We start from the raw sequence: 21,264 nt of genomic DNA on the forward strand, positions 1-21,264 counted from the left end.
TTGTAAAGAAAAGCTCCCAAATTAAAGCTACAAAGAGACATTTTGCCACAGATTAGCTCATTCAGTCTGCCACTTTCATTTATATGTCATTTCTTCCATCTTTCCCTTCTATCCTGCTTTCTTCCTTCCCTTCCAAGTCCCTGCTCTAGATTCTGATATTTTATGGATGAATGATTCCATTACTGGTAATGCCACAGAGTCAATTATAACATATTGTATGTGTTAAGTTGACTTTCCCTTAAGACACAGGATTCTGTGGAATGCAAACTTTTAAGTAGTTCAGTGGCATAATCTAATTCCCTTCCAGTAAAAATCCCAGTGTGTGGATCATCAAATAACATATTAAAGAGACAAAACAATACAATAAAAATTGGAGGCTACAGTTTCATTGACATTTAAAGTTATCAGTGAAGAAAAGGTTAATAAGAAAGGACGTGTCAGTGAAGAAGTCTCTGGATGTTAGAAACAGAAGAGAGGCCAGTACTGTGGCATAGCCAGAGAAGCTTCCGTGTGTGGCACAAGCATTCAATGTGGGTGCCAGTTTGCATTCTGCCTGCTCTATTTCTGATTATCTTAATGCTTATGCCTAGGAAAGCAACAGAGCATAGCACACCCAAGTCCTTGGACCTATGCATGTACCCACCTAGAAGACTCAGAAGAAACTCCTGGCTCCTGTATTTGGATAACCTCAGCTACAACTCTTGTGGCTATTTGGGGAGTGAACCAGAGGGTGGAAAGACCTCTCTCTCTCTCTCTCTTTTTCTCTCTCTCTCTCTCTCTGCCTCCCTGACCATTCCATTTTCTGTGCATGTGTGTGATCTTCTCTCTGTAACTCTACATTTCAAATAAAAATAAATGAAATAAATCTTAGAAAAAAAGGAAGAAACTGAACAAAATCAATAAAAGGACTTAATAAATAAGTAAATGCAATTTATTTTCCTACCTGAAATCTAGGTATAAAGCACTAATTCATCATCACTAACATGCATTTCTGCTAAAAGCTCTCATTTAGAATGATATGCAATATATAATAATAAATTCAGTAATTTCTAAATTATACCAGTCATTTACCCTGTTACAGGGTAATACTATGGCCTTTCTTTGTATTTCTCTTTGACATTTTCAACACATCTGTAAGGCAGTTACAATTATTACACTTTACACAAACAAAAAAATCTAAGATATGCAATATAAATATCACTTTTTCATTAATTACACACATATGTGTATGTCATTGTACAGGGATAACAGAAGAAACAAAACAATATATTTGGTATTTGCCTTAGGGACATTCACTGCTAAAAAAGAAAATCTAATCCTGGAGTGGAAAAATTCCATTGCAATGGAATACGAGTCATCACAATGATCTAGTTCAAGCAAAAAAGCTACAGAGGGGATTCTAGTGATGACTAACTTTAACAGAAGAGACCTTTAACTCAAATGCACAAAAAGTTTCCATTGCTAAACAGAAGCCAACAGTTGAGTTACTGTTTTTCATTAGGCTAGTTGCAACACGAGCAAATTCTTCTGGACACACATGTAAAAACGGTACAGATTAGGTAGAATGGGTGAAGCTAATATGCATTGGTGGGAACTAGGCCACAGTGCTGCTGCTGTGCATGAGGGCTGGGCCTGTGGTGAGTTGGGCAGGGCTGGGCTAGGCCACATCACCAATAAAAAATTGATAAATGCATGCATCTATATAGGTATGTCTATATAGATATAGACATATATAGAGATGCACACTGGTGAAGAGGTTAGGGGGTGGGTGATCACTTCAAACTAATATCAACCGCTTGCTGAACTGATCAAACTAGCTATAGCTGATGTCTAAATCAATGCAGGGGCAGGCACCACAGTTCCAGTGGGATCCTTGGTCAGAGACATGTTTGAAGTCCAAGAATTTTATAATTGACTCTTCTGTTCTTGCCTTATTCTTCAATAAATATTCTAGATAGCTGAAGGCTGTCATATTCCCCTAAAATAATTCCCTCAGTGTTCAAAGACCCTAGCCCTGGCTTTATATATAGGTAAGAACAAAGTAATATATTTTAGTCAGTCTTTTGGAAATCAGAGAATTTCTCATGGTATAGGAAAACTGGTTCCAAAAACAGGGATCACAATGTTATCTCAATTTTACTTCTATATGAAAGCCAATTTTTTGTTGACAAAACTACTCTGTTTTATCATCACTGGGTTTTTGATTTTCTCCTTGAGTAATAATAATTTCTAAGCACTAACAAAATTATTTTTGTTTTCATGTCTAACTATGACCTTAGAAATATGGCAATATAACTGGAGGAATCCACCATGGTGGGAGGGTATGGAGAGGGGTGGGGAGAACCCAAGTATCTATGTAACTGTGTCACATAATACAATGTAATTAATGAAGTTAAATAATAAATAATTAAAAAAAAGAAATATGGCAATATAACAAAATAGTAATTAATTTAATTAGACCAGTAGGTTCTGTTTTCTAACATACACTTCTTCTTTGAAGAAAAGGTTGAAAGTAAGCCTACTAAAAAGTACTAAGCATCGTGCTTTACAATCCATGATCTATTTGCATGGTAAAGAATTATGGTCACCCTGTATGTTTTGGAGATAACATACATATTCATGATGCACCTTGCAGAAGACCTCCAGTACCCTGGAATGTCCATTTATTACAAAGAACAGCACAGAAAATTCCTAACATCAAAAATTAGAAAACGAATAAAAGGAAAAGACAGGATACCTGGAAGTAAAAGCCTTGTACTCTATCTTTGGTTTATATTACCTTATTTATTATTAATGCTACAATGTATATTTTTAGGCAAGGTTTATTGCACTAATTAACTCATACACAACCACTAGAGAAAGCTGATTTCTCTGTAGACTAGTTTGTTGAATTTCAAAGACAATAACAAGAAATTCAATATGCCAGATTCTAGGAAAACCCCCAAGACTCCACAAAGAACTGATTTATTCAGTGTATCTTATCTTAGAGAAGTGAAAACTGAAGATTAAAATAGAGAAGAATGTCTTCATTTGCATGGCAGTAAATTTGACTAATTTGGACAAGCAATGATTGCAGCATTTTAATTTAATGATAAAAATGCAGTCATAATTCCTCTCTGCTCTTCTGAATTAGGATTGAAAATGGCTTACTATGGAGTTCACATTAACCAAACTGGTTGTGCTTCTAAATGATGAGAACAGCAGTAGAGTGGCACTGGAAAATCTTGGAAAGATAGATAGCCTCCAATGTACTGATCATTTAACTGACACTTTAGATGTGGTCCATAATGTTGTGAATAATGTCCAGTGTGGTACCCTGGCTGCAATGTCTGGGGTAAGAACATTTTTGTTATCTAGCGATGTAAAGATTACCATATGAATATGGGCTGCATAGCAATGGAGTTTGAGGTAATTCTACATGGTGCAACTTGTCAACAGCATGGCAGTGGGGCTGACAATCTTCTTATTGGCTAACTGCTTGCATGACTACCTGTAAACTATCTCAAACACTGCATGAAATTTGCCATAGTTGGCTCAAGGTACCAAGCCTGGCCCGCCAACCAATCCTGTACAGACATTGTTAACAATGTTACCAGAAAGACTGGGTATTACCATGACATCAAACTACTGGGGACAGGATACTAGTTGTATTGTTGCATGATCCTCAATCCTGCATTCAAAGGTAAGCTAAGGATAGTAGGATGCCACCTCCTTACAGCGCTGGAGGAACAGGCCAGCTCCTATTTTCATGATGTTAGCCTTGTACACACCTGTTACCTTTTGGCAACCTATCTTCTGGGCCAACTGGAAGGCTTATTCAGTAATGCATATTGAGGTGGCCTTAGTAATGGTGTTTGTTTTTTAAAAAGATTTATTTATTTTATTACAAAGTCAGATATACAGAGAGGAGGAGAGACAGAGAGGAAGATCTTCCGTCTGATGATTCACTCCCTAAGTGAGCTTCAACAGCTGGTGCACGCCGATCCAAAGCCGGGAACCTGGAACCTCTTCCACGTCTCCCACGCGGGTGCAGAGTCCCAAGGCTTTGGGCCATCCTCGACTGCTTTCCCAGGCCACAAGCAGGGAGCTGGATGGGAAGTGGAGCTGCCGGGATTAGAACCGGCGCCCATATGGGATCCCGGGGCGTTCAAGGCGAGGACTTTAGCCACTAGGCCACGCCACCGGGCCCAGTAATGATATTTAAACATTCTGTTACTCCTCTCACATTCGCATGTTCCAGGTTGCTCTATTCACCCTCTGTGTTTTGCCACAACTAAGATATCTATGTTCTTAAGTCACGTCTCACATTTGGCCAAATCTAGAAATGGATTATATTAGCATCAAAATCTATGCTAATATGAAACATGTTGTAGGAGTTGTGAGGAGGTAGCAAGGTGTAATCTGTTTCAAGGTTGCCCTTCAAAGCCACACATTTCAGCAAATGGCCATGAAGACATTCTGAATGTCCTCTTCACTAGAATCCAAAGTGACAAACACTTCCTCAAAGTCCACAGGCCACAGGCATGCCTGAATACATCCTGTACATGCAGCATAAGTTCTGGCCCAAATACCATCCCCAGAATTAGTCACTATGTGCTGTCCACCATGAGTTGCTTGTGGAGGAATTGTGTTGTGAAAAGGGAAAATCCTCAAGTGTATTTCATGGCAGAGTAAAACTTTCCGAGGATGATCTCAAATCTTGCCTTCACAGAGCAGCTGATTATTGTTAGAATTTTCAGTGGCATAATAAGATTTATTCATGTGAAAAATATGTGCTCTTCCTTAAGTCATTTGGTGAAATTCTGGATCCAAAATTGTTCCTTAGGTCAAAATTCTCTCTTCTTCCTTATAGTCTATGTGGAAAAAACATTCTATTGCAGTGAAAAAACAGTTACCCAAGACAAGATGTGATACACACTATACTCATATAATAGAAAAATATGCATTTTAGAGTTGGATATAATTTACAAGGCTTGTTGAATATACTAATCTCTGTATTCTATGCTTAAGGAAACAGGGTCTATTTTTTACAACTGTTTTTAACACCATAACAGAATTGAGTGGATGGTTCAAATACAGCTTTATCCACCATCTAATTCCTTCCTAAGAGTTGTATGTTTGCTACAACAGATGAACTACTGTTTGGATTCTCTGAATTTGAATCAATTATATAATGTATGTGTCCAACATCGCAACATTGTGCAGAGTATTTTCTACTTTGCTGCAGGAAAAAATAACACTTTCTGAAAAACACTTAGATAGAATTTCTTGAAACTCCCTGTGAATTTATTGAATGAGAAATATATGAATTGGGACAAAATAGTTTTGTTTTAGTGAGTCTGATATGTACTGAAATTTGAGATCCACTGTGCCATGAAATGGCTCCAAGAAGAAATGACAAGTAACTATCTTAGGGTGAAGACAGTGTCAAAGGGGAGAAGCACTATCATGGATATTTTGGACATAAATAGGGAGTATGCTACTGACTAAGGAGACACTGAATATTTTTCTTCACGCATTTAACAGATTGGGTGAAAAATGACGCCATCAACGTAAATGCCCAGCACTGGAGAAGAGAACCTGGGTAGGGCGCATAGGATAGAAAATGAGAAAATCTACATAATGGTGGAGACATAAATGAGTCTGAAGCCCCAGACACAGGATCACGGGTAATAATATAAATTCAAGAGTCATCAACGTATGTGAGAAAGTTCAATGCACAGGAGTATATGAAACACCCTAGAGTATAGATTTTCAACTTTTCTTTTGCTGTGACATGATGAATGACACCCATATAAGACATATTCCCAGGAACATACACAGATTTGTAATGAAAACCAAATACACACAAACAAAAACAGTCCAAAAATAAAACAGTTCCCACACTGTTTTATATATCGTGTATTAAAGGCATTAACCAGTAAATGATTAATTAAATTTATTTAACAACATAAAAACTTGCCAATTTTAAAGGAAAAAAAGTACATATGGCTATTTAATACAAAAAAACACATTAGCAGCAGAGGATGGGCCAAAGCCTTGAAAATCTTCTACCTATGTAGGAGACCCTGAAGAATCTCTTGGCTTCAGATCACCTAAACTATCTCAGTCATTTGGGAAGTGAACTAGCAGATGGAAGATCTTTCTCTTTCTGACTCTATTTGTATCTGTAAATCTGCCTCTCCAATAAAAGTAAATAAGTCTTTTAAAAAACAAGAACACATGGGCCTGGAATAGTAGCCTAGTGACTAAAGTCCTTGTCTTGCATGTGCCACGATCCCATTTGAGTGCCCATTTATATCCCGGATAATCCACTTTCCTTCCAACTCCCTGATTGTGGCACGGGAAAGCAGAATAGTATGGACCAAAGCCTTGGGATCCTGAACCCATATGGGAGACCCAGAAGAAGACCCAGGAGCTCCTAGTTCCTGGCTTAGGACTGGCTCAGCTCCAGCTATTGCGGCTGCTTGGAGAGTGAACCAGCAGATCTTTCTCTCTGTCTCTATGAATATGACATTCTAAGAAAAATTTTAAAATCTTTGAAAAAGAACACATCAAATTACATTTTAAAGATCTTATCCAGACCCTTGAAAATATGAAAAATCAGCTACTACAGAACAAGAAAGATTCCCATTATATTATTAAAATGAATAGTGAGCAATTTTACATTCATTTGTAATACTAATGTAAACATAATACTAAATATAATACTAATATGAACATTACTGCAATGTTATTTGGATAATTAATTTGCCTTTGACTTGTAAATTGTAACTACAGCCTCATTCACATTTCTGTTATGAAAATGTAGATTCACATATTTATTTTCTTTACCTCTCTTCTTTATTAAATATGTATCAATGTAAAGACTCAAGAAAGCAAAAACAGCTATGAATCCACAATTACAGGCTATGGCATTTCCAGACTGCTATAATGATTAAGCATGAATCAATAATTACAGTTCACGGTCATTTTCACTAAGTATAAAATAGTTTAGTAATTATGAGCTAATAATTAACACTTAAAACTGAAATTCCACCTTTTCATACATAAAAAGCATGCACTATTGAAGTGCAAATGAGTAAGTTTGATACCCTTATGAAAGGCTAATATAAGTAAATCATTCATTAGCACTTAAAAATTAATGCTGGTGAATAAGTATGTAGTTTGAAACATATCATGACTGATGGTGATCAGTAATGTGGTATGAAACTACGATCAAGAAGTATTTGTCAAAGAAAAAGAATGTACAAAAATAAAAAAATAATTAAAAAACTGAGGACTATCAACACTGGAAATAATAGTGGGAAAAAAAAGATATAAAGGATAAGAACAGAAAGTGGAGTATATCACAAAGACTGAGAGAAATGAAACATTCAAGGAACAAATGACCAATAGAGTCAAAATCATTTTCAGAGGTCATTAATGTTAGAATCAGCAAGGAACAGGTCACTGACACCACTATGAAGCCACGTAGATGAAGGCTAAGAGTGTGGGTGCCACAGCCAAACATTCTGTGATGCACAACTTCTTTAGTCCTTATGAATTTCATGATCTCTTCTGTAAAAAGAGAAATGCTTTGATACGGGTATAAAACTTTTACCTTCAAACAGCTTGCAGTCTTTACAAAGTTAACCAAAATATGTCTAGATGAAATGTGGACTTGGATTTGCTGACAAATAGTTCACAAGTGAACTGGCTGTGCTGTGGAAGTGAAGAGCGTAGAATGACCACATGCCCAGGCAAGGATGCTTGGGAAAGAGAATGATGTCTGATCTCTCAGAAGGCAAACAATAGAGACATTCTGAGATAGAAAAAAAAAAATTAAAAACTGGAGGAATAGGCTAAATGCTTCTGTTTCGTTCATAGGAAAGATTTTAGTTGGAAAATGATGACAAAAGCATTAGAGATTACAGGGTCTTGAATGGTGAAATAAGGAATTTATATGATACCCTGAAGGTAGTAGCAAGATGTTAAATATTTCCCAAATATAATTATACCGCTTTGAAAGACAGTACTTTACAAAAATGGAAGTAGTTGGCCCTGAGTGATAGCCTAGTGGCTAAAGTCCATGCCTTGCATGCACTGTGATCCCATATGGCTCCAGTTCATACCCCGGCTGCTCCACTCCTATTCCAGCTCCCTATTTGTGCTCTCAGAAAGCAGAAGAGGATGACTCAAAGCCTTGTGACCCTGACCCATGTGGGAGATCTGGTAAAACCCCTGGCTTCTGGCTCTTGGCTCCTGGCTCCTGACTTTAGATCAGCTCAGCTCCAGGTGTTGTGACTACTTGGGGAGTGAAACATCAGATGGAAGATCCTCCTCTCTGTCTCTCCTTCTCTCTATAAATCTGACTTTCCAATAAAAATAAATAAATCTTTTTTAAAACGGAAGAAGAAACAGTGAAGTCTCACACCCCGGGATTACTTTATATCAAAGCTCTGCCTAATGCAAGCAGGAAATTTAATGTGAGTTCCGTCAGAATGCTCTTGAAATTCATTTCAACGGTCCTAGAGAAGTAACTATGAACATGTTTAGCACATTTTTTCTAAAAAGAATCAATACAGAGATTAGGTTTGTTCCCTCTTCTCTACTGCACAATTAATATAATTTCTCATCTGCTAAGCCATCCCTATTAATAACCACTAGAAAGCCAACAGATGGCAAAGATATGTGGATATCCAGATTAAGAGTTATCTTGAAGCTCCCTCTGAGTTTTCCACAACATGTACCTACAAATACATGCGGAAAATGTTGAGAAAATGCCACCTTATTTTTATAAGGAAGAGCTTGGTAGATAGTAGTTTCATTTAATCAAAGAAAAAAAATCCTACCTTGCAAAAAAAAAGCATTGAGGTGAGGGTGGGTAGTTCATATTATTCATGGCACCCATGTATCTGTTTTTCCTTTCAGTTTTTAGCTGAAACAGATCCGTTTATAATCTAGTCATGAAAGTGATATTTAATCAGCCAAATTTGCTCCTTTGAAAACACGAGGTAAAAAATCAAAATTATAGGCAAATTAGAAATAGCCTATCTTTATCATTCTTTCTAACTGACCTTTATAGTCACGTGAATGCCTCTACTAAATATTTCTGTACTACTTAGGACCTTGACTATACCACACTAAATTCCACCTCTGTCCATCAAGACCATGGGCTTCCAAGAACTATTCAGAGATCTGATTATTATATTTTTCAGCTTAGTACTTTGGAAGCTTTTCTTTAAATCAGGATAAAGTTAGAGGATCTTTTTGTGCTAACAATGAATGCAAGCCTGACTCATTGAAGCATTTTTTTTGTTAAACATATTCCAGTTATTAGTTTGACATACACAAGCACACATACTCACACATATTCCACAACTGCTACAATAGCTCGAGTAACCATACCCTTGTGGGCTTTCTTAAAAAGTTACAATTTTAGTTAAACAAGAACTTCACATTCCCTGTAAAGCGTATCACTACATTTTAAAATAGTGTGACATAATTCATATACTAAGTTTGTTAAAACAACAAAACAATATGAAAAGGACAGAGCATTTCAAATGCTATTTATTTCTGCCAACTGGGTTAACCCTGGTCAACATTACAATAGGTGTTTATGAAAACCACATATGCTAAAAAATATTCTCAAATGGACTCCTTCCAGTATTCCAGCTCCTATCTGAAAGAACAAGATCTATCAGATACCATAAAAAAGGCTTGACACAGAGATACTTTATCTCAATCTTCAAAATGTAACTATGAGATTGCTATTGTCTAAATCACTTTATAATAAAAGCAAGATGCCAAGCGCATTAATAAATCCTTCTAAATTAGCAGAAGATTCGATCTCAGGGTTCTTCCCTCTAAGCTTGCATTCCTCATACAAAGCTGATTTTCTTTTTCTATGCTTTTATACACCCACCTATGCTACTATTCCCATACCTGTGAAGCCACTGAAGAGTGCCTCCCTCCCTCTCTCTCCCTCTCTCTCTCTCTCTCAGATCCATCACAGAAGAACCAGTAATCATGCAAAATTAAAACCATCTACAAAGTTCCAAGAAAAGACAGTTAATTCAATGGATGCATTCTTATCTGTCCCTTCTTAAAATTCCAATGAAGTTATATTTTTGTAAGATTATGTACTCACAAGAGGCATGAGAAATACAAAGGAGTTAACAAAATTTTGAAAACTAGAAAGCAAAAGAGGGAGTGGCAATGGCCTTCTCAGGTGAAAACATCTGGACGCCACACACTGCTTGAGAAAAGCAAAGAAGCAAACTGTTTCTACAAAATGCAAAAGATTCAGGCATTGGTAATAATGAATAGAAAATGGCAGCTCTGTAAGAACTCATAAGCATCCAGTTCCTCTTCCCCATCTGTCCAGTCAAAAGACTGTCCCTGCCTTAGCCCCAAAGCATCAGGGAGATTTATTATTTTCACTTTGGAACACCATGCACAACTAAGAATCTGGTTCATGTTGAACACAGGAAAAATAATTGAAATCATATACAGCAATCAGAATGATGAAAGAGGGACTTATATTATCTACACAGGCATTTTGAAGAGTTATTTTCTAAGGAAACCGGCAAAGTTATGAAACACTTAAAGATACTGACAGTAGATGCTTCCCAAAAGAAGAGAATGACCCAGCTTATCCTGAATTCTTTAGTGAAGCATTGAATCCCCACTGAGATAGAGTCTCTGGATAGATTATATTGCCAAGTGAAGAAGCAGAATAGTCAGGTTCAAATATTTAAGGAAATTTTAATATAAAAGACACAAACCAAAGTAAATTAACAAATACAGCAAGGGAAATACTGGAAATTCATTAAGGACATTTCATTAGTGACTATCATTGTAACTAATGCCCTTAAGAGAGAAGGGTTATCACATCACCGTCACGGACCAAAAAAAGAAAGAAAAACAAACAAAAAACCAGTATGCTGTGGGGGAAAAATGAGGAAAAGAAATACACAAGGAGAGAGCAGTGAAAACAAAAGGGTGAAAACAGAATAAATGACCTCCAGATAGTAGATGAAAAAGACAAATATATGAAAGAGGGAAGAAATGAAACAAGAAAACTAGAGAACCTAGAAATATAGCATGAAAGCAACAAAGCAGAGAGAGATAAGGGAGACAAAAGAGATGGGGGAACAGAATATCCAACAAGCACTGAAGACAAATGCATGAGCATCTACAGTCTTAAAAGTCAGGAAAGTCTAGATTTTCAAAGTCCACTGCTCATGTAGCAGTTATGAATTTTTCAAAGATTTACTTATTTATTTGAAAGGCTGAGTTATAGAGGGAGAATAGAGATAGTGAGACCATTCATCTGCTAACTGACTCTCCAAATGGAAGTCAATGAAATCAGGAATCTGGAACTCCACTGGGTTTCCCAAGTCGGTGGCCTGGGCTCAACACGTGGGCTACCTTAAACAAAAGAGACTTCCAGAAGCATGATGAAGAGAGATTCACAAGATATCGAGCCTACAAATAAGCCAAATAATGGGGAAGCTTTGTTCAAGAACATGAAAGGTTAATAATTTATGTAATAAGAGAGCATTTGGAAATGATTTTTGATAAAGTAATAGAAAATGAAGCAACAGGATGGAAAAATACTATTATCAAAGCAAGAGTATCAAAAATTGCTGAAGGAAACAAGTACAGTCCATCCCATGACTCAGTCATCAGTAGTACATACACAATCACAGTAACATACACACGAAGAATTGCACCAGTAAAAAGACATATGAAGAGGTGTGTGAATGATAGCCAAATCTTTGCCTTATACAATGAAAGTTAACATCATGTTAAAATAGAAAATATGCCTAAGTAACTGAGTACCATGACATTTAGTATACTATCAAAAGCATGGGGAGAATTATTTCTTGAATGAATGGAAGATACAAAAAAGGTAAAATTCTCCTCTGAAAATATAAACCCTTACTTCCCAATTTTACCCATTTGGAAAGGCTCCTTGATTTACAATGAGAATAACAACTGGGCCTGTCAGGACAGCTCAACTGGCTAATTCTCCCCTTTGCAGGTGGCAGGACCCCATATGGGAACCAGTTTATATCCCAGCTGCTTGCTTTCTATCCAGCTCCCTGCTTGTGGCCTGGGAAAGCAGCAGAGGGTGGCCCAAAGTCTTGGGATACTGCACCACTGGGGAGACCAGTAGCTCTTGGCTCCTGAATTTGGATGGGCTCAGTCCAGGCTGTTGTGGCCATTTGGGGAAAGAATTAGTGGATGGAAGATATATGTCCCTCCTTCTCACTTTAAATGTGCTATTCCAATAAAAATAACTAATCTTAAAAAAAAACTGTGTTGCTAAATGGAGTCCTTATTAGAATGTGAATTCCACCTTCCTGTGTTCATGTTGTATCAAGAAATAGGAAAAAAAAAAAAAAAAAGGAAGACAAACTGCCTGAAAAAGAATTCAAAAGAATGATTGTAAGATTACACAAAATAGCCATTTACATAAATGGAATTAGGAAAATAGTTCAAGACATGGATGAGAAATTCAACAGATATTGAGAAACTGAAAAAGAACTGAAAAACCTTATTAGAAATGAAATATTGGATAAGTCATAAAATACAATGGAAAACCTTAAAAACATACTTGAGGAGGCAGAAGAAGCAATACATGATCTAGAATACAAGTATTTTGAAATATCTCAGATGAAGTAATATGAAATGATTAAAACAATGGTTAGGATTAATAGAAAATTCACCAGAAGACTAAATACACAAGACTTAGGAGTTTATGAATGAATAGAAAAATAAAATGACTTAGAAAACCTATTTGATAAAATAATAGTAGAAATCTAAACACAGAAGACATGATCAGAGAAGGTCTTCACAGTAACATATCATAATCAATGTCTCAAAAGTAACACAGATAATATCGTAAAATTTGCAACACAAAAGAATGCCCATCAATTTGAAGGCAGATTAAAAATCCTGTAGAGCAGGAAAAAATGGAGAGATAAAAGTTCTAAAAGAAAAAACAAATCACTTAACTGAAAATAATGTACCTAGTGAAGCTCTGATTCATTGATTAGGATGGAATTCTAATCTTGCCACTCTCATAAGTATATATCTTAGAAAAATTACTTAATTTCTTGCTACCCTAGTCTCTTCTTGCATAAATGAGGATAGTTTTTATCTTCCTCATAGTTTTATGACAATTAAATATGTACAAATTGCACAATTCCTGACCCAATGAACATTTTTGATCATTACTGGTATAAATAAATAGTTGATATTTTAGATCAATTTAAATAATAAAACAAAACTAAAATAATTTTATTTTCTTTAAACACTAATAACATATTCTATGACAAAATTACCCCCCAAAATTATAAGAACATACTAATATTCTAAATAGCAATGATTTCTTAAATCCAATTTTGTTAACTGATTATTATAGCATGTCACATTAGCTTATTTTTAAAACTTGATTATTTGCAAAGCAAAGGGAGACAGATAAGAGGAAGAAACAGAAGGCTAGAGAGTTTTCATCACTGGTGTACCTATGAAAACTGTGACTGAGGAAGTAAACTGGTAGCCAGGAATTCAATATATGTCTCCAAGGTTAGGATCTGAACACAAGAGACAGAGGTAAATACCACAGGCATGCATTCCAGTTCCGGACATGGACTTCTTAACTAGCGTCTTCATTCCTAAGCCTAGTGACTGACGGAATGTCTATTCAGTACGATACAAAGAACTTTTAACACAATCTTCATTTAAAGACTATTTACAGTACTTAATATTCTAGCTTCCCTCTATTAAACAATTTAAGAAATTGATAGAAATTATTAACATATCTTCTGAAGGAAAATGGATTAACTTACATAATTTCCTCCTTACTAAAATGTACTTTGAAATCTGTCATATTTTGTGATCACAGAATAACTTTTTAATCATTTTAGGGCCAAAATGAGAAAAAGTTAAAATTCATTTATCCAAAATATGTCAAATATCTCAATAACCCTCAAGACAGAATATCATTTCATGTTGATGAGAACTCTCTCTCTGCTGAATACTTAATAGTCTGCTAGGTTACCAGCTAGAAGGCAGACAATTCTCCACTAATTTCAGACACTTATCTTTACTGAACTGCAGCTTGGTATGAGATGTCAAAGGATGGAAATATGCACAGTTCAGTGGTGAAATGAAAATGAACCTTCTATTTAGTTTTTGCCCCAAACTTGCAGAGACTATGCTTAAAAAAAATCAAAGATGCTCCGAGCCTCTAATGAGCCGTTAATCAGAAGCCACACTGCCAGCCACAACTTTCCAGGCTCCTTTGACAGCGTTCCTTAAGGTCTGAGTGTCACGAAAAACACTACACGATGCAAATGTATAATATGCCACATTTGTTGAAATTGAGTTGAATCACAGGTAATACTGTTACTATTTTCTAGTACCTGTGTACTAGTTGAGTGCTACTTGATAAAAAATATTTTGGAATTAGTGTGTCAGCTACATACATAAAGTCTATGGAGATAGGTAAAGTGTCAATTTGTATCCTTGAAAATTAAGCAAAACATTTTACTTTCATTCATCTCATCTTTAAGAGAAGTTAATTCCTCATTTGCAACATCTAACTCCACTGTAGCAGGTAACAGTCTTTCAGGAAAAATTGCCCAGCATACTATGGAGTAACATTTTCGCATTTTATGTTCTGTGTCTGAGCAAAGGGGGAAAAAAGAAGAAAGTCAAGAAAGGGAGGAACATTGAGAGGAAATAATGGGAAAAACATTTTAGAATATCAGTGATTTATTCTGTTATTCCACCCATTTCTGTGGAATACCAAAAATGAGAGGGTCATGGATGGGAGACGGGCACCAATGATTGCCTAAACCAGTCTTCATTTCTTCCTGACTTCTATAGCACTGGTATTTTATTGAATGTAGTTTTAATATGTAAAGAACCAGATTTATCTTTAATTTCTTCCATGTAGCTTCAAAATGTAATTTTCCTCTAGTGTTTGACAAAAGAATTCCCAATCCCTTTAAGTCCAGTAGGATAAATTGGCTCTGCTAACCCAATTAGTTCAATAGCTGTCTCTCTTCTCTTTTTTAACTTTTTCAAAACTTTAACAATAATTTTACTATTTTCCATTATACATTTTTGTAGTTATAGGGCTTCTCCCTTGCCCTCCCCTTACTTCCTCTCTATTTTCCTCTCCCACCATTTTCTTCCATATTACTACTGTTTATTTACTATTTTCCCCACATTCATAAATAGCTGTTCTCTTTGTTGACACCAGAAGCCTTAACATCATCACTTCTGACACTGTACCTGTCTTAAACCAGCATTCAATCACATTGTGCTGCCTCTAAAAGTAAAACATCGCCCCAATTCAGCCATTTTTAAGACTTCTATGCTCCATCATCAGGTCTCATGTGAACTATTCAAATACCTATCTAGTCTTCTTGCTTCTACTTAGCCCTCAAAAATCTTTACAAAGACTTGAGAGTCTCCAGTTATCTAGGCTCTAGCTCCTCTGAAACTAACTGCTATTGGTGCTTCTTCATAAGATGCTCCAGCCTGAGATTTATTTCTACTTCTTTTAACATCTTCTACCAAGAAGAGCTCCTACCAACTCTTCTGTGTGCCTTAGTCATTCAAGATAGCTAACTGGCTTGTTCTTTTTTTTTTTTTTTTTGAGATTTATTTATTTTTATTGCAAAGTCAGATATACACAGTGGAGGAGAGACAGAGAGGAAGATCTTCTGTCCGATGATTCACTCCCCAAGTGGCTGCAATGGCCAGTGTTGCGCCAATTCGAAGTCAGGAGCCAGGAAATTCCTCCAGGTCTCCCATGCAGGTGAAGGGTCCAGGCTTTGGGCCATCCTCGACTGCTTTCCCAGGTCACAAGTAGAGAGCTGGATGGGAAGTGGAGCTGCCAGGATTAGAACTGGCGCCAATACGGCATCATGGCGTGTTCAAGGCGAGGACTTTAGTAGGCCACCACGCCAGGCCCTACCTGGCTTATTCTGTCACTACTTTCTACATGGGAAACTGGGAAGAGGCTCCTGGCTCCTGACTCATGGCTTCAATTCACCACAGCTCCAGCCATTGTGGCCATTTGGGGATTAAATCATTGGTCAGAAGATCTTCCTCTTTGTCTCTCCTCCTCTCTGTATATCTGACCTTCCAATAAAAATAAAATAAATCTTTAAAAAACAAGATCTATTTTTATTGGAAAGGCAGATACTACAGAGACAGAGAGAGGTCTTGAATCTGCTGTTTCATTCCTCAAATGTTGGCAATGGTCAGAGATGAGCTGATTCAAAGCACAGATCCTTGAGCATCTTTCTAGGTTTCTTCCATGGACATAGGGGCCCAAGGGCTTGAGCCATCCTCTGTTGTCTTACCAGATCATGAGCAAGGAGCTGAACTGGATGTGGAGCAGCCAAGATTCACACTGGCACCCATATGGGCAAAGGAGCCTATTCTACCAAAACCAGCCTCACTAATTAGTGTTGTGTACTTACTTTTGTTGTTGTTGTTGTTACCTAATTCCTCAGCTGCAGAGATTTAATCTATTTGGTTTCCTACTATGCTCATTGTATCACAGCAGTATCTGGTACTCAATAAATGTCTGTTTACTAAATGAACTAAGAATCTATGCCTACCAGTGTTTACAAGAGATTTAAAGATTTGATGGTATTCTTCTGAGTGTGCATTAACCATTCCTTGCAGTTTATCGCCCATATATAATATATTCTAAAATATAAAATCAGGATAGCTATTTAAATTCAATTTAAAAATAATTCTGCCAAACAGGTTGAATTGTTTCATTGATATAGGCCATCTTTCCAACATGTAGGCAAGCTAAATTATTGGAGAGAAATCACTTTCAAAAACAAGCAGTGGGCCCCATGTCTGGCGCCACAGGTTAAGTTGCTGCCTGTGACGCCAGTATTGAGAAGCACCACTGAAGTCCTCAATGCCTCACTTCTGATCCAGCTCCATGCTAATGCACCTAGAAGAGCCGTACGTGGGCCCAGATCACCCAAGTGACATTGCTGGATGGAGTTTCAGATTCCGGACTACAACCCAGGCCCAGTTCTAGCACTTGTGGCCATTTGGAGAATGAACATGTGAATGGAATACTCTCTCTCTCTCTCTCTCTCTCTTTTTCTCCTTCTCTCTCACTTGGTCTTGAGCTGTGTGTGTGTACCTTTCAAATGAGAAAGAATTGAACTTATCGTTAAAATAAAACACACATACAGAGAAATATGACAATGTGCATATAGTGTAGAAAAACTCCCAGCTGGTATTTCCTATCTTCCTACCTCTCTATAAAACTCTAGTACGATTGTTATTTTGCAAGTTATAGGAATTCATTTGCAGAGTCCTTAATAGACTTCATTGGTACTGAGCCAGGCTATTCATGAGACTTTTCTGAAACTATGCTCATCTCCTGCTGTCCACTCACCTTTTCTCAGTAGCATCCTACAATACTCTGTACCCAGGACCATGAAAAATCATATTTTTACAACTTTATTCACATAACTCTTCTCTAAATGTCTACCTCTCAATGTTTTAAACCCAAGTTTAATGCTTTAAATTCCAATAAAATGTGACCAGATTATTTTTATACTTCTGCATTATAGCAGTCACTACCCCTAAAGCTTAAAGAATGTACCATTCTTGGGGCCTACACCATAACATAACAAGATAGTCTTCGACCTGCAACACCAACATCCCACAGAGGTGCCAGTTCTAGTTCTGATTGTGCCAATTCAGTTCCAGGTCCCTGCTCACAATGGCCCTAAGGATCCATGTGGGAGACCTAGAAGAGGCTCCTAGCTCTCCATTTCAGACCAACCAAACTATGGTTACTGTGGTAATTTAGAGAGTAAACCAGCAGATGGAAGATCTCTCTGCCTCTCCTTCTCTCTGTAATTCTGGCCTTCAAGTAAAATAAGTAAACATTAAAAAACAACTCTCACACAATAGGACTGCAAATTAATCAAAAGACTCTACATCGTAGATGGTACAATATTCAAGCATAAGCATGTTGTCTTATTCATCCCCAAACTTCAAATCTAGTGCATATTTTGTATTTAACAGGAATTTAAGAAATATTTATCAGGGTTAAAACTACCACACCCCAACCCTGATGACCTGCTTCAGCAAGCAAGCAAACAAAAACAGTTGTCTGCCCAAAGCCAGATCAATCTCTTTTTTTTTTTTTAATTAATTTATTTTTTTAAATGATCTTTCTTAGTTGATTAGGGTACAAAGGGTCAAGGGCTACAGGAAAGTGGGTAATACCTTTGTTTCCACACTAAAATCATTCTTTCCCTGTATCTGGGGTTAGGGGAGAAATAAAGGGAAAAGCCCCACCCAGCCTCCCACCCATCCCAGGTTCCCAATGTGAGGCACGCTCCGAGGGTCCTACTCAAGCAGTTTTGATAGTTCAACAGGTCTGAGTTGCTGCCAGTCTCACCATTCCAATCACGATGAAACCTATGCAGAATCCACTGGCTAACATAGTCTCTTCATGGTTGGGGTTCTGAGATCAGCAGTTCAGTTGGAGGCATCTCAAAAGAAACTTCATCTGAGATGATCCCAAACCTCTCCAGTGGAAGTGGTTGTCCAGCAGGGGAGCCCACATTCCCCTGCTGGCTTTGCCTCCTCCCCCTGGTTCTCACGTGTGCTGTTTGGGCACTGCAACCACATCTGGCACAACTCACCTCACCTTGGCATTCCTCAATGTGCACTGGTATGTGTTGCGACCGAAACTGTCCTGACCTACACTCTATGCTGGTGGTTGGATTCGCCAGTGGTTGATGTGAATGGGTTCAGCCTGGTTTGCCCCCCATCTACGCCATATGTATGATGGTGGGTATCTTCCTCTCGCCTGGTCTGGGTTGCTCCATATCGTGGTTCTTGTGCTCACCTGTAGGGGTTGTGTTCTGACAGAGGAGTTTCCCAAGCTCCTCCTTCAGAACCTCTCCCTATGCCAGGTCTTGCATGTACTGGTGGTTCCATGGGCCAGCCCTCATTGCTGGCCTTCAATCTATTCCAGTTCTTGTTGTTGGCTATTTCACCCCAGCCAAGGCTTGTCTACACCCAGACACTGCTCACACATGGCTCAGTAGGAGCAGAGACCCAGCCTAGTCCGTCCTACATCTACCCAGGTTCTCCAGAACACCAGATGTTGCTGGTGTATTGCCCAGTTTGGTGTGCCCAGCCCCAGTCCACAATTGTGCCTAGGGAGATTGCAGCCATATCCAGACCAGAACACAGCCCCTACTCCAATCCCCGCACCCTCCCGTGGGAATCCCAACCCAGCAAGGGTGTACTCTCACAGCTCCCCAACCGAGTATATTCCCAGCCCTAGATTGCACGTGAGCCAGTGGGTGCTCTGACCCAGTTGGCTTAGCCCCTCACCTGTCTCAGCCTTTGCCTTCGATGTAGTGGCCTAGTATCTCTGCCTCATGCAGACCAGTTGGGGTAAGAGCTTAGGTCAGAATGACATGTGCTCCATCCTGATTTCTTTCCTTTTTTGTGAGTTGAAGTTTGCTTGGCCCTGCCCGGTCTGCCCCCTTCTAGTTGCAGCTTGGCCCACCCCACTTCCTATTTTAGGATGCACCTTCGGATGGTGTTGCCTTGACCTGCCCAGATTGCCATTGGTTCCTTTACCCATAGGTGATGGCAGGTGCCATGGTCACTCCTAACTTAGTTCATCGCCACCCCACTGCGCGAGCTAACCTGTGGGACTTGTATTTCAAGAGGGTTGGGCCCACATTTCCCCCACAGAGTTTATCCCCAGACCAAGTTCTCTCACATGCTGGTTAGTGTCTTGTCCATGCCAAATGTGACCAGTCCACTGTTCTATCACCCAGTCAAGTAATGGCACCTAGCCCTGCCAGATAGGCCCCCATCCATAGCTTTGGTGTTGGCTGGGGTGTGGCAGTCAGTGATGCTCTATGCTAACAGCCCATCTCAGGATTCCTAATTTGGTTGGTGAATCAGTCTGGCCCAAATAGATCTTATGGACATCCCCTTCCAAACCATCAGGTCTCAGTCCCTGAAAGTTTCATGGCCCTGTTACTGGGAATCACCCAGAATTCATCTCTCATCTACACTAAAGCTGGCGTTATTCATGGGTGTCCCTAAGCAGCAATTTCATATCCTAAAAACCCCAGAGCTCGCCACTGGGCGACCAGCAGGCAGACCCTGGCACCATTTGGTGCACTGGCCGCCAAAGCCAAGGACTTTGGCCTGAGTCCCCAGTCTTGTATCCAGCCTGGCAGGGGCACCTCCCACAGCTGCCACATTGCAGGGAGCTGCAAGCCATCCCCAACCCCAAAGCCCAGACCCAGATCAATCTTGACTTAATAGTTTTTCTTGTCTCAGGCACAATTTATCCTTTATTAATCTAACTATTCCTTCTTTGATAATATAACTCTACTGCCTCCAGTGCCATACTTTCCAAGTTTATATTAAACCCTTAGTTTCCTGAATGCTCCTAGCAGTAAAAATGATCTCTTTGTACTTTCTCAATTCACTTACCTTGTCATCTCATGGATTTGGCACAAACTTTAAAATGGCTCCAGTTCAATATATTATCTATGGGGAAGAATGAACACTTCCTCTGGTGGCTTTTTAGAACATGCAGTTGCTCTCACCATACCAGCAGCTATCTTTACTCCCCCTCCAAAAGAGCTGACAAGCTTGTCTCCAGCATCCCAGGCTGTTTGAAATGGAACTCATAGTCTGGTTCATACTAGGCTCTCTAAGTGACATGACAGAAGATCTGCCTTGTTCAGTAAAAGGGCAGGTGCTGGGAGGTGAAAAAGACAGGTTGAAAGATGAATTTTCCCCACATGATTTCCTCATAAAATCCTCTCTACAATCCCTTAATATTTCCTATACATTAAAGGGATATGTAATTCAAGAGCATGTAACTGGCTCTAACAGGTCTATGTAGAATAACTAACTTAAGGTCTGTAATCTCATACTAAAATCATGCATGTATCGTATCTTAGAGACACAATGGAGTAGGAAGAATCCTAGTCTACCAACTTCTTGCAGTGAACACTGTTACTCCTTCCTCTACATCTTCTTGGATCTTACTATTTTTGGCACACAGATGTTTGACACCCATTGCCAATATCTGCATTTGTAAAGCTGAGGTGAAGCTGGAAAGAGCAAATGTTTAGAAATTATCTTTTGGGGCAGGGGAAGCATCTCATACATTTTTCAATGCTTATCAGAAATGAGCTTTTATTAGAGTTGTAACCT

General features: G+C 38.4%; 1 protein-coding gene and 1 pseudogene across 1 annotated transcript in view; both read right to left on the bottom strand.

Annotated features, from left to right (window-relative positions):
- Positions 1-21,264, bottom strand: part of NELL1 (neural EGFL like 1) — an 860,846-nt gene that overhangs the window by 289,901 nt on the left and 549,681 nt on the right. The window lies entirely within an intron of this gene.
- LOC105941840 (isocitrate dehydrogenase [NAD] subunit gamma, mitochondrial-like) lies at positions 3,256-9,388 on the bottom strand (annotated as a pseudogene).

This window comes from Ochotona princeps, chromosome 4 (assembly GCF_030435755.1).
Source record: "Ochotona princeps isolate mOchPri1 chromosome 4, mOchPri1.hap1, whole genome shotgun sequence".
NCBI classification, from domain to species: Eukaryota; Metazoa; Chordata; class Mammalia; order Lagomorpha; family Ochotonidae; genus Ochotona; species Ochotona princeps.